Source organism: Bos indicus x Bos taurus, chromosome 5 (genome assembly GCF_003369695.1).
Source record: "Bos indicus x Bos taurus breed Angus x Brahman F1 hybrid chromosome 5, Bos_hybrid_MaternalHap_v2.0, whole genome shotgun sequence".
Lineage (NCBI taxonomy): Eukaryota > Metazoa > Chordata > Mammalia > Artiodactyla > Bovidae > Bos > Bos indicus x Bos taurus.
The window spans coordinates 32,237,961-32,253,345 of NC_040080.1; the positions used below are offsets into that span (position 1 = coordinate 32,237,961).

The 15,385-nt window shown below is 42.8% G+C and overlaps 1 protein-coding gene and 1 pseudogene across 1 annotated transcript in view; both read right to left on the reverse strand.

Annotated features, from left to right (window-relative positions):
• ST8SIA1 (ST8 alpha-N-acetyl-neuraminide alpha-2,8-sialyltransferase 1) overlaps nucleotides 1-15,385 on the reverse strand; it is a 166,693-nt gene that overhangs the window by 92,221 nt on the left and 59,087 nt on the right. The gene's annotated exons all lie outside the window — the stretch shown is intronic.
• LOC113892563 lies at nucleotides 3,904-4,931 on the reverse strand (annotated as a pseudogene).

Below are 15,385 nucleotides of genomic sequence, written 5' to 3' on the forward strand. Positions count from 1 at the left end.
AGGTGGTAATCAGGCAGGATTAACTTGTCCAAGACTGAGGGCCTGCAGTCTAGAAAAGGAAGTGGCCTCTGGGAAAAGCACCATTGAGGCCAGCAGTGGTCTGGCACTGAAGGCCCTCAATCCAGGCCAATAGCAAGGCAGGATCCCAGCCCTCCCATCATGCCAGGGAAGAGGCCAACTCTTATCCATCCCTGAGCCAACTGATAAATCCTTTTCTGGCAAGCTATGTTATTCACCCATGGGTGCAAGGCTTGTCCTCTGGCTGCTAGTCATGACTACAGAGGGCTCTCTATCAGCCACAAACACTGAGATGATAAACCAAGACAAAGTCAAGCTCTGCTGCATCTTAGTACAAAAATACCACAGTGTTTTGATCACATGAGAGGAAGGGTTCAGTTCAGTTCAGTTCAGTTCAGTCCAGTCGCTCAGTCGTGTCCGACTCTTTGCGACCCCATGAATCGCAGCACGCCAGGCCTCCCTGTCCATCACCAACTCCCGGAGTTCACTGAGACTCATGTCCATTGAGTCAGTGATGCCATCCAGCCATCTCATCCTCTGTCATCCCCTTCTCCTCCTGCCCCCCAATCCCTCCCAGCATCAGAGTCTTTTCCAATGAGTCAACTCTTCGCATGAGGTGGCCAAAGTACTGGACTTTCAGCTTTAGCATCATTCCCTCCAAAGAACACCCAGGGCTGATCTCCTTCAGAATGGACTGGTTAGATCTCCTTGCAGTCCAAGGGACTCTCAAGAGTCTTCTCCAACACCACAGCTCAAAAGCATCAATTCTTCGGTGCTCAGCTTTCTTCACAGTCCAACTCTCACATCCATACATGACCACAGGAGAAACCATAGCCTTGGCTAGACAGACCTTTGTTGGCAAAGTAATGTCTCTTCTTTTCAATATGCTATCTAGGTTGGTCATAACTTTTCTTCCAAGGAGTAAGCGTCTTTTAATTTCATGGCTGCCATCACCATCTGCAGTGATTTTGGAGCCCCCAAAAATAAAGTCTGACACTGTTTCCACTGTTTCCCCATCTATTTCCCAAGAAGTGATGGGACCAGATGAGGGGAAGGGTTAGCACTCCTAATTAGATGATTAATATGCCAGCCTAGCTTAAGGGTCCCTCTCCTGGAGTCTAGAACATCTAGAATCTCATCATTTTTAATCATGCAAAGGCAGCAGAGTATCTGCCAGCTGCTACTTGTCCTTCTCCATGAGTTTCCTGCTCTGACCCTGTTCCAGCAGGCTTGGCGAGTGTTCAGTCTGGCCACTTGCTTTTGTTTGCTTGCATGGCGAGCAGAGAGGAGCAGCCTAAGAGAAGCTACACAAACCATTTACATTTTGTCACGACAGCCACTGGCATCAGGGTGCAGGGCATTGCAGGGAAGCAAGTTCGTTAACAGTGAAACTTGTCAGAAAGTTCTCGAATGAACCCATGTAACAGATGACAAACCCTGACCTACTGCAGTGGCAGAGAGGTCTTGAAAGAAGGGGTGAAATCAAGAGATATTTACAAAAGGAAACGGCACTGGAAAAGTGGTTGGTACAGAGGATGGACTCAAACGTAAGTACAACTCCAGTGATTGAGTGGGTTATGGTATCATTTCCTGCAGCAGAGAATAAAGAGAAGCTGATGGGGAGGGAGGGAGTTAAATTTTGAACATGTGGAAGGTAAGGAGTCTCTGGGACACTGAAGACAGGACCCAAATAAGGGGAGAGAAAGGTCTCTTTTCACCCACCACCACCTCCCCAGGAGTGAGTCCAGTCCCTAGTACACAATAGAAGTTGCTTAATAAATGCCTGATGAATGAATGTGTCAACTCTCTATTTTGTACAGAATTACCCAAATTTTAAGAAAGCATAGTTTTTCTGGCACAGGGCATATTCATTTTGGTGGCAAGTTCAACACACATGAAAGGGAATTTCTGGGGCAGCAAAGCCTTATTTTAAAATTTAACTCAACTCTTATTATATGTTGTTGATTCTCGATTTGTGCTAAATTTTATGGATCACATAGAAGTACTATAGTTTTTATATAATCAACAAAGACCTACTGGAAAGCACAGGAAACTATACTCAATTCTTTGTAACAAGGGAAAAGAATATGAAAAAAAATACATATGTCTATATAGATGTATATATACGTACAACTGTGCTGTATACCCATAACTAACATGATATTGTAAATCAGCTATACTTCTTTAAAAAAATGACACTTGAACAGGACCAATAGATACTTGTAAATAAATAAGTAAATACAAATAAAATTAAGATTAAAGCTTATTTTTATTGGAAAAGAAATACTATACTTTTCCCTGGAGTCCATACCTATCACTGGCCTTCAGGTTTGAAGAACTCCAACAATCTCCATCTCATCTGGAAGCACCTGCCAACTGCAGTTATTTCATTTCTTAATGACCTTGTGTGTAACAGTCAACATCTATGTCAGGCTTTAACAAACAAAACAAAACAAAACAATTTGGAAATGTATATGTTTTACGGTTCCAGAATAATAATACTTTGTGAATGTGCTATCATCTGAATAGTAGATGAGACCCCAAATTGTATTAGATTGGTCTAAAGGTTCATTTGGGTTTTTCTGTAAGATGGTATGGAAAAACCCAAATGAAACTTTTGGCCAACTCATTAGAGTAGACTGAACCCTAAGAAGAGAAAATTTTAAGCAAAATAGTCATATACTTGTAAGGAGCTGCTAGCCAATGCATTAACAGCAGATCGCCCAGAGTAAAAATTCTCGAATGAATTTAATTTGCTATTGTCTTTTTGCTCAGCACCTTTTTATTTTCCTTAGCAAAGAGTTAAAAGTCTGAGTCTCAGCAGACAGGAAAAATAAAATGTAGCAAGAAAAATTTTATGTGTAATAGTTTTCAGAGTATAAAATGTTGGTTATTCTCAGAAAGCACTTCTGTTTCCATTATAGTCAGTGAATCTTGATCCACACTCTATCCATCCTAAATTTCACCACACTTAGCCGGTCACCTATCCCTCCAGCCTCCTCTGTCCATGGAATTCTCCAGGCAAGAATATTGGACTGGGGAGCCAGTCTCTTTTCCAGGGGATTTTCCCCAGCCAGGAATCAAACTCATGTCTCCTGCATTGGAGGCGGATTCTTCACCAGGGAAGTCCCATATTTTTCAGACAAACTGCTAATACATTGCCTTGGTTAACAATTTGCCCAGATTCTCTCCTTCACTGAGTGTCTGTGTCCTCTGGACTGTCAGTCCACAGAGGTGACCCAGGAGAGGGTAAGAACTTAATATTTTGTCAGAAAATTCTTCTTTATCAGGCCTAATTCTCAGCCTGAACCCACACTCAGGTCACTGCAGACTTGGCAGGAGCCCTGGGAAATGTGGACCAGCCCTGGCTTCAGGGAAATGATCTGGGGAAGTAGCCACCCAAAGCTGTGGGAACCAACATCAAGTTACCCACAGTCTTCTGCCTCCAGCCTTTTGGTGTGACGCTGGTAACTTGGCTTCTGTCTTATTTTCAAAACACACTCCCATGTTGCTCTTCCAGATTCCTGGTACCCAGCTCAGACTCAGTTCTAGAAATGTGCCTCTGCCTTGTTCTCAAAAATTGTCCCAATTAGGCCAGGATTAGGGATGAAATTAACATCGTTGACTTCAAACACTCCTTGGAAGGACTGATGCTGCAGTCATTTGATGGGAACAGACGACTCATTGGAAAAGTCCCTGATGCTGGGAAAGACTGAGGGCAGAAGGAGAAGAGGGTATCAGAGGATGAGACATCTGGATGGAATCACTGATGCAATGAACATGAACTTGGGCAAACTTTGGGAGATGATGAGGAACAGGGAGACCTGGCATGCTGGGGTCACAAAGTCCCTGGGGTTGCAAAGAGTCAAACATGACTGAGCGACTGAACAACAACAGGGATGCATTTGAACCTGCAGCCATACGGATAGTGTTTCATGCCACCATGTTTTCAAATTCATCCACGTTAGACTTAGCAAATCTCCACTTCCTGGACATATGGATTTTCTGGCCACCAGGGAACTTGAACTTGGCCCTGCAGAGGGCCTCAATCACATGCTCCTTGTCCTTCAGCTTGGTGGGGATGGACATTACGACTTGGCCAAAGTGGACCCTGGCCACTGTGCCCTAGGGCTTTCCAAAGGCACCACACATACCAGTCTGGAGTCTATCAGCTCCAGCACAGAACAACATCTTATAGAAACAGATGACATAATGGGGTGGAGCCACACCAGGATGTGAAAACCACCTTTGCCACAGCTTTTCACCATGTGATGGCAACTCATCCACTTTTGCCTTCTTCCACCCCAGGTCAAAGATGTAGATCTTAGCATCTGAGACACCTTGGCAAAAGGGAGACTTTGGGTATGGCTTTTTCTTATAGTATCCATAACACCGTGCGGGGCAGCAGCAGAAACTTGGGACACCAGAAATACGGGACACCAGAAACTTCGGTGGTGGCAAAGGGAAAGAGCCAGTAATTCTCTGCTTTTTGGAGCTGTGGAGCTTCTGGTGGCCAGGAAACTTGAACTCGGCCCTGGAGAGGGCCTCAATCATATGCTCCTTGTTTTTGCAGCTTGGTGTGGAGGGACATTATGACTTGGCCAAGTCCTAACAATGTCCATGCTGGAAACGTCCATCCTGTTCCCCTGGGTCCCTGCCTGGATTAAAGAATCAGCTCCCAAGTCTCTAGAAGGATGGGACCCTGCCCTCCTCTGGTCTGTACCTCCCTGAAGCTGCCAGTTCCCAAAATGTCTAGCCCAGTGGCTGGAAACTTGAAATCACTGACAGATGAATCTGGCTCTCTGGATAGAGCTTCACACTAGTGGAACATTATTTTATTTTTTCTTTTTTAAAGTATAATTGATTTGCAATGTTGTGTTACTTTCAAGTGTACAACAAATTGATGTAGGTGTACATATACATCTATTCTTTCTCAGATTCTTTTCATTACAGGTTATTACAAGATACTGAATATAGTTCCCTGTGCTGTACAATAGGTCCTTGTTGTTCATCTTTTTATATATAGAAGTGTGTATATGTTAATCCGAAACTCCTAAATTAACCTTCCCTCTCCTCCCTTTCCCCTTTGGTAACCATTCGTTTATTCCCTTTTTATTTTATTAAAGTATAGTTGATTTATAATATTAATTTCTACTGTATAGCAAAGCGATTTGGTTTGTATACATTCTTTTCCATATTTTTTCATTGTGATTTATCACAGACATTGACTATACAGTTCCCTGTGCTATACAGTAGGACCTTGTTTATGCATTCTCTATATAATAGTTTGCATCTGCTGATCCCAAACTCCCGCTCTATCCCTTCACCACTCCCTCTCTGCCTTGGCAACTACGAGTCTGTTTTCTATGTCTGTTTCTGTTTTACAGATAAGTTCATTTGTGTCCTCTTTTCAACTCCAGACTTATAAGTGATACCATATGGTATTTGTCTTTCTTTTGCTTCTTATTATCTCCTGGTTACTGACAATAGTTACCTAAATTGAGAATCTTAATCTACTTGGCTACTACTGGCTGGACCTCCTTTTAGTCTCCATAGCTAAATTCACTTCCCTATTCTATCCCCTCCCTACCCCCTCTTCACCCTGTTGGGCAAGTCTACCCTGAAGTTCTGACCTGCAGATAAGAAGGTGTGTCAGGCCATGAAGGATGACAAGAACATTGCATCAGCTCCCAAGGGACCTAAAGACTACAGGCCAATTAGCAGAAGAAAGAGAGTAAATTGATTTGAACAGATACAAACATTAAGAAAATGTTCTCCATACTCATTTTGTATCTTTTTATTCCCTGACCAAACTAATTAAGTTAGAGAAAATTTAGTGTATGCTCTAAGTTAATCAAATGTATCTTTATGCAGTTACTGCTGCTGCTGCTAAGTCGCTTCAGTCATGTCCGACTCTGTGCGACCCCATAGATGGCAGCCCACCAGGCTCCCGCATTCCTGGTATTCTCCAGGCAAGAACACTGGAGTGGGTTGCCATTTCCTTTTCCAATGCACGAAAGTGAAAAGTGAAAGTGAAGTTGCTCAGTCGTGCCCGACTCTTAGCAACCCCATGGACTGTAGCCTACCAGGCTCCTCTGTCCACGGGATTTGCCAGGCAAGAGTACTGGAGTGGGGTGCCATTGCCTTCTCCGTTATGCAGTTCCTGCTGCTGCTGCTAAGTCACTTCAGTCGTGTCCGACTCTGTGAGATCCCTAATAGAGTTAAGAAGTACAAATGAGTACATCAAGAGCAAAAAAGAAACAGAGGCTTCCTGGTATGAAAACAAAAGCTCAAAATGAAATCAAAATCAGAAATACCTCTCTACATCTGGACATTGGCTCCTAAGAAGGACCAAGATAAAGACACCAGCTGAAGAAAAACAGAGATATACCAGTTTTCTCTGCAGGAAAACACCCTGTCATGTCAACCAAATCTAAGAAGAAAATGTTCTATGGAACATGCAAACCTCCTGAAAAGAGTTATCGCTCCCATCACACCTGCAGATGAGACCTGACTCAGTGGTAACTGGTGTCATGCAGGCTTTTCAACTGTTTCCAGGAAGTTGTAAGTCTGAGCCATGATCAGTCTTTGCACTAAATTTTATACACTGCAAACATTTTAGAAAGGTCCACACCATGGCAAGATAGACCACTCATTACATCTCATTTTCATTTTATCTTCAACCATAGACAACCTATGATAAATATTAGAAAAGTGAAAGTGTTTGTTGCTCAGTCATGTCCAACTTTTTGGGACTCCCTGGACTGTAGCCTGCCAGGTTCCTTTATCCATAGACTTCTCCAGGCAAGAATACTGGAGTGGGTTGCCATTTCCTCCTCCAGGGGATCTTCCCTACCCAGGGATCCAGCCCAGATCTCCTAGCATTGCAGGCAGAGTCTTTACCATCTGAGCCACCAGGGAAGCCCAATTTTCATTATTGAAAGATCTTAATTTGTAATTATTTTTAAGTTTGAAAGACAAACACATCTTTCAGTTTACCTTCAACTACTCTGTGGGGCAACTCACTTCTTTTTTTTTTTTTTCCTTTTATGTTTATTTTAATTGGAGTATAATTGCTTTACAATGTTGTGTTAGTTTTTGCTGTACCATAGTGTGAATCGGCTATATGCATACATATATCTCCTCTCTTGAGACCCGCCCCTCATCCCACCCCTCTAGGTTATCACAGAGCACTGAGCCAAGCCCCCTGTGCTATACAGCAGGCTCCCACTAGCTATCTGTCTTACAATGGTAGTGTAGTGTATATATATCAATCCTAATTCCCCAATTAGTCCCACCCTCCTCCCTCATTGCGTCCACACATCTATTCTCTGCTTCTGTGTCTTTATTCCTGTCCTGCAAATAGGTTCATCAGGGCCATTTTTCCAGATCCCACATATAAGTGTTGTTGTTTAGTCACTAAGTGATGTCTGACTTTTTTGCAACTCCATGGACTGTAGCCCATCAGGTTTCTCTGTCCGTGGGATTTCCCAGGCAAGAATACTAGAGCCTGTTGCCATTTTCAGCTCCAGGGGATCTTCTCGACCAAGGATAAAACCCGCATTAACTGCATTGGCAGGCAGATTCTTTAGCACTGAGCCACCAGGGAAGCCCCAATATACGTGATATATTCTATATTTGTTTTTTCTCTTTCTGACTTACTTCACGCTGAATGAAAGACTCTAGATTCATCCACAACTCACTTATAATCTTGTGCTTTCCTCTCCTCTGAGGATAACAGACATGCGGAAATCCTGGGATGACCCACTCTCCTTATCCTCTCAGTTACAGAACAGTATGAGGAACAGTAGCTAATCCACTGTTTAGACATAGAATCTTAATTCACTAGAAATTAATAATGTTTCTCACACTGCATATTTCTCACATCACATTTCAGCATATCATCATTATTATCCAACTATAAGGATACAAATGTCTGACTGCCAGAGTCTGAGGCATTCTCCATCACTCCTTATATTTTCCCAAATCCAAGACTCAACAGATTTATCTCCTCACTACTCACCAGCATGGAAAACTGACCCCTTTCCTAGTGCTTCCACTCCCCCATTGGTTCCTTTATTACCAAAATTCCCAAGAAATGCTTACATGCCATAAATGCTTAAAAAGATAATAAAAGTAACATTATTATATGTTTGCATTGTGCATTCATTACAAAGTACTTTTACATCCCTAATTTCATTTTAACTTTGTTTCTCATAAGAACACTGAACTATGAACACCAGGTATTATCAATCCTGAACTGAAAATTCTAAAATTCAGGCTGAGAATAGTTACAACCACTAATGACTTACCTGAGATGACAAATACCATCATAGAAAGGCCAGGTCTAAACCCTAGATCTTTAGATTCCATTCCCTACATATTTTTTCTCTATCGCTGGCACTCAACCAATGATGAAAGAATAAATGCCCTGAGGTAGTTAATGGCAGTGGAATCGTGTTCTGGGTTTCTGTAATAAAGAAGCAATGTACAGAGAATAAAGTGCTTCCCTCTGAGAACCTGGATTTCTCTATGACAGATGTGATGTGATTTATAAGGAACAAATATATTTGGTCATTCAGATGACCAAAATATGTTTCTGAAAGATATTTGGTCTCCTGCCTTATGGCTCCCCAAACTCTTGTAATTTCCTGAGTAATGAGTGAAGGGAGCATCTTTTATAATATTTGGTCTCTTGTCCCCAGTTCTTGGGGGCTTCCCTGGTGGCTCAGAGGATAAAGCGTCTGCCTGCAATGCAGGAGACCGGGGTTTGATCCCTGGGTTAGGAAGATGCCCTGGAGAAGGAAATGGCAACCCACTCCAGTATTCTTGCCTGGAGAATCCCATGGACAGAGGAGCCTGGCAGGCTATGTCCACGGGGTCGCAAAGAGTCGGACACGACTGAGTGACTTCACTTCACTTCGCTTCACTTCCCCAGTTCCTGAAACTCCTTCAGAGCCATAAAGGTGAAATGGGTGTCTTGTTATTCATCACAAGCCCCTTCACACCACAACTGGCTTTATGTTAATGCAGATGGGGGCTGGTTGTCAAGGGAACTCATCATGAACAGAGGATTGGAAGTTTCAGTCTCACTCCCTGGATCTCCAGGGAGAGGAGAGTGGCTAGAAGTTGAATCAAATACCAATGGTCAATGTTGTAATCAATTATGCTGACATAATAGAACCATCACAAAACACCCTAAGGATGAGGTTCAGAGAACTTCCAGGTTGTGGAAACAGGGTGCTTCCGCTTGCAACCAAGCAAGGCCTCAAGGTCCCCAAGAACAGAAGCTCCTTTGTTGGGGACATTGCTCTATGTAACTCTTCATCAGGCTGTAGATCTATATCCTTTAATAGCCTTTGTAATAAATCGGTAATGGAGAAAGTAAACGGATTCCTTGAGTTCTGTGAGCAGTTCCAGCAAACTCACAGAACGCAAGAAGGAGGTCATAGGAACCTCTGATTTATAGAGGGTCAGTCAGAAGTCAATCAGGATAAGACCTGGACTTGCGACTGGCAGCCTGAGTTGGAGAGAGTCACTGGAACCTCCAGTGCATAGTCAGTCAGTCAAAAGCAAAAGCCATAACCTGGGCTTGCCACTGATGTTTGAAGAGGAGGGCAGTCTTATTGGACTGAGTCCTTGGTGTGCTTCAGTTGTGTCCTCTCTTTGCAACCTCATGAACTGTAGCCCACCAGGCTCCTGTGCCCTTGAATACTAAGCAAGAATACTAGAGTGGGTTGCCATGCCTTCCTCCAGGGCATCTTCCTGACTCAGGGATCAAACCTGCATCTCTTAGTCCTTGGAATCTGATGCTAATTCCAGGTATGTAGTGTCAGAATTGAGCTGAATTGTAAGACCACCAGTTGGTGTCTGAGAATTGCTTGGTGGTGAGGCGAAGTCTCCAGTCACACACATTGGAATTGGGCCCAAGAACCCATTTAATAGAAACCAAAATAAAGGGACTAGTCTTATTTCTCCTTCCTAAGTGGGCCAAAAGGCACTCAAAGTTAAAGAGAAGCTACACTGCTTCACGAGATCCTAGAGCCTGCATGTCTGTACTCTGTTTTTTTTTTTCTCTCAGATAGCTACAAAAAGAATTTCTCCATTTCCTTTAAGAATATTCATCTAAGGGAAGTAAAAAACTTAAAATGGTTTCAAGGTGACTGATATAAATTAACAATAAATAGCCAGAACCCATGATTGTTCAAGAAGAAAAAAAAAAGAGAATAAACAATAATACATTGGAAATCAGATGGGCCGGGTTTTACATGTCAGCCCTCCACTTGCGATCTCTAGAACTGTGCGTAAGTTATTTAGCCCATCTCAGTTCTCAGTTTCACCTATGAAATGAAGGCCACAGTAACCATCACACAGAGTTGCTATGAGGATAAAGCGAGCTAACACGTGAAAAAAACTAAGGCAGATAGTGCAGGTCAACACAAGGCTTCTCAGGTGGCACTAGTGATAAAAAATCTGCCTGCCAACATAGAAGACAAGAGACACGGGTTTGATCCCTGGATTGGGAAGATCCCCTGGAAGAGGGCATGACAACCCACTCCAGTGATTTTGCCTGGAGAATCCCATGGACAGAGAGGCCTTGTGGGCTACAGTCCATGGGGTCACAAAGAGTCCTGAAACGGCTTAGCAGGCATGCACAGGTCAGCACATGGAGTGCATCTGTCCAGAGATGAAATACTAAAATTTCCTAGCCTCTCTTTTGGTTAGACACAGCCATGAGACTCAGTTCTGATCACTGGCACATCAGCAGGAGTCTATCCAAATTTTCCTCTTCTGTTTCCTCTCAATCCTACAGGGATCCTGGATCAAAACTAGGTTACCTGGCCATCAGCTAAGGCAGGAGCCTGAGAACTAGATGGCACTGTGTGGCCACCACCCAGCCTTAAACTACTCACCTAATTTCAAATTACTGCTTGAGATAAATAAGTACCTATTTGGTTAAGTCCCTGTGTCAGAATTGGAGAAATTTGATAATAAAGCCATGGGGAATCGTAAGAGGTCCAAAGTTTAGCCAAACACAAGTCTGACAGCATGAACCAACACTGGCTTGGCAAAGATCTATGCCCACCAAACATTAGTCTCTTTAGTTTCCTTCAGCTGAAATGGTATGTATTTGGAAAATGACTACCATCATATTGGTAAGTAAAAAAGCTGAATTACTGAAAGCCATAGATCGCACAGTTGAATCTAAATTTTGTTAGGAGAAAAAAAAAAAAAATTGCTCTGTGAATGTCCAGAAGCTCAGAGGATTCTATTAAGCACATTACTCAGAAGGAAAATAAAAATGTGTATTTTCATTTTAACAAAGTCATTTTGACAAAACTGCTTCAACATGTTCTGCTGGGTTTCCCACGGGCCAAGGGTATGGTGGATCTAGGCCAAGTGGAAGTCTATGGCAACCAGAGAAACTGGAAATGAGTGTCTGTTTGAGGTGCATTAATTATGTGATTCCTTACATATGGCCTTGGGTGGATATTTTGAGGAAAAATGACTCATCTAGTTTGTGATGTATATCACGTGACTATCCAGCACAATGTAAGAGAATGGTAGGCTGACCATGTTTTTATTACACCAATGAAAAATATTTCTCAGATTATATTAGCACAGTTGTGGTTTCTAACATTCCTGCTACTTCCTCACTCATTCCCAAAGAAATTCATGCTCTTTCTGGGCAAAAATATGTTATAAGTCAAGTGACAGTGAAAGTCGCTCAGTCATGTCCAACTCTTTGGGACCCCCATGGACTGTACAGTCCATGGAATTCTCCAGCCCAGAATACTGGAGTGGGTAGCCATTCCCTTTTCCAGGGGATCTTCCCAAATCAGGGATTGAACCCAGGTCTCCCACATTGCAAGCAGGTTCTTTTCCAGCCGAGCCACCAGGGAAGCCCAAGAATTCTAGACTGGGTAGCCTATCCCTTCTCCAGCGGATATTCCCGACTCAGGAATCGAACCGGGGTCTCCTGCACTGCAGATGGATTCTTAACCAGCTGAGCTACTAGGGAAGCCCCAAAATAGTATTTAGTCGGCATTATCTACAAATATGGACCACGCAGGCTTCAAAGAGACAGGCAGAGCAAGGAGTTGATTCCAACCCAGGGGATGGAGGGATCCTAAAGTATTCTCAAAATGGGAACACCTATGAACACACCTTCCCCTCCAAACACACACATACAGTACATTCTAGAAAACTCACATAAAGATTAAAATTCAGCCTTTCATGTCTAAACGGTACATGTGTGCATGCTCAGCCATGTCCAACTCTCTGCGACCCCATGGACTGTAGCCTGCCAGGCTCCTCTGTCCATGGAATTTCCAGTCAAGAATACTGGAGTGGGTTGCCATTTCCTACTCCAGGGGATCTTCTTGACTAAGGATTGAACCCACATCTCCTGAAGCTCCTGCATTGGCAGGTGGATTCTTTGTCACTGCACCACCTCATACCTAATAATAATCAAGAAGTATCTCATCAAAATACATTGATAGAGCCATTTGGAAACAACTACATCTAACTATCCTGCTTGGTCTCCTGTGGTTCAAGCCAGAGCAGAGCAGTGGTCCAGCCCAGGCGGGATGTTTCAGAGGAGATCTTGGCAACCGTGAGCAGCTAGAAATGAACCTCTACACTGAGTGCAAAGCACAGTACAAGGCACAAAAATTAGTTCCCACAAAACCTCACAAGATAGTATTGAGATCAGCAAATAAAGAATTTTAGAAAATTGTGATAGATAATTATGCAGATAATTGCATACGATGTGAAACTGAATAAATTAAAGCCAGGCTACTCAGGTGGCTCAGTGATAAATAATCTGCCTGCCAAGCAGGAGACGCTGAAGATGCAGGTTTGAACCCTGGATCAAGAAGATCCCTTGGTAGAGGAAATGGCCACTCCAGTATTCTTGCCTGGGAAATCCTATGGACAGAGAAGCCTGGTGAGCTACAGTCCATGGGGTTGCAAAAGAGTCGGACATGACCTGGCGACTAAACAGCAGAAGCAGCAGCAGATAATAAAGCCATGGGATGTTGTAAGATGTACAAATAAGAAGCCGCTAACTGTAATTACAAAATACACACCATCTCTACAGGGCCTCTGTGGACCCTCCAACCTTGATTCAGGACCTATTACTTTACGCATCAAACACATAATCTTGGATTGCACCTCAGCAACAACAATAAAAGCAGTGGATAAAAATGGGCGAAGGAATAATACCAATAAGAACGGTAGCTAACTTATATTGAGCCTTTAGGGGAGACGTATAATACATAATTAAAATAAATACATTAAAATATATAATTAAAAGTGTAATATAAAGCTATACATCTCAGTTAGAGAAGGAGTGATTTAGCATTATTTTGCTGAAATACAGGGAAAGGAGAGATGTTATACTCAATTGACAACATGGAGCCCAGCTCACCCACCTGCATTTCTGCCTAATGAGCACATGGCAGTTTCTTCTCGCCAGGAGCATGAATGAAGCCTAACAATTAACTGACAATTTAGCTTCCTGATAACAAACTAGAATTCTTTCACTAAGAAATAAGAGGGCCCAGGGATATATACCTTTTGTGTTGCTGCAAACTGATTTTCCAGGGTTTCTATAAATTAATTAGTCATTTCAGAATCTCATCAGAAGAATATACATGTAACTTTTTTTTTTTCAAGTCCACCCATTGAACTGGTTCAGGCCTTTGGAATGACTGTGCACACACAGTGATAGAATGGCTTAACGCTTTCTAAGAAAAAGGTACGTTTCCTTTATTATTCAGGGATGGTTCCTTGATCTCGAAGCTGGCAGGGAGAGACAGAATTCATGCGCATGCACTTGAAAAGGACAATGTTTCCTGCTATCTGACTGCTGCAACTTACAGATAAGATGGGAGGTTAGTTTGTATTTCTTTAATCATTTCTTTTCTTCAAATCTATTTCCTAGCACAGAGTCAGTTAGTATGACTGAAAGCCTTCATCTATAAAATCCTATTTTGGATTTCTTTAAATATTTTTCTATTTGATGCGCTGTTAAAGGAGATTGCTTCCTTATCTCATCTTTATTTCATAGCAAGTTGGTATCAGTTTTTGCACAAAGAAGATACTGCAAATTGGCTCATTCAACCTCAATTCCACTCTTTTTCTAGCTTCCTGCTAAAGCTTGACTGCTTTAAAGAAAACTGCCCCTCTTGGATTCTCTGCAACTAGTGTTCCGGATGCAAATTAATCTTCCCCTTTAGATGCACTGGAGGAAGGTCTGGAGGGAGGAGGTGAGTTGAAACAACTTCTCGGGGCTCGTTTCTGCTAATGGCAGTGGCCACTGTGTTTTCCTAATCTCTAAACCACAATTATGGCAGTAACTTCTTGTTCTAAGTAATTTCAGGAGCGACCTCATGACTCCTACTCCACCTTTCACCTAATGACTTCTAGGGCTCCCTAGAAATAAGGATTTCCTTTCTTTCCCCCTCACTTGCTACATAGATTCTCTGTGCTGTGCTAAGTTGCTTCAGTTCAGTTGAGTTCAGTCGCTCAGTCGCTCAGTCGTGTCCGACTCTTTGAGATCCCATGAACTGTAGCACACCAGGCCTCCCTGTCCATCACCAACTCCCAGAGTTCACTCAAACTCACGTCCATTGAGTCGGTGATGCCATCCAGCCATCTCATCCTCTCTCGTCCCCTTCTCCTCCTGCCCCCAATCCCTCCCAGCATCAGAGTCTTTTCCAATGAGTCAACTCTTCACATGAGGTGGCCAAAGTACTGGACTTTCAGCTTTAGCATCATTCTTTCCAAAGAACACCCAGGACTGATTTCCTTTAGCATGGACTGGTTGGATCTCCTTGTAGTCCAAGGGACTCTCAAGAGTCTTCTCCAACACCACAGCTTTCTTCACAGTCCAACTCTCACATCCATACATGACCACAGGAAAAACCATAGCCTTGACTAGACGGACCTTTGTTGGCAAAGTAATGTCTCTGCTTTTGAATATGCTATCTAGGTTGATCATAACTTTCCTTCCAAGGGGTAAGCATCTTTTAATTTCATGGCTGCAGTCACCATCTGCAGTGATTTTGGAGCCCCCAAAAATAAAGTCTGACACTGTTTCCACTGTTTCCCCATCTATTTCCCATGAAGTGATGGGACCAGATGCCATGATCTTCATTTTCTGAATGTTGAGCTTTAAGCCAACTTTTTCACTCTCCTCTTTCACTTTCATCAAGAGGCTCTTTAGTTCCTCTTCACTTTCTGCCATAAGGGTGGTGTCATCTGCATATCTGAGGTTATTGATATTTCTCCAGGCAATCTTGATTCCAGCTTGTGCTTCTTCCAGCCCAGCGTTTCTCATGATGTACTCTGCATATAAGTT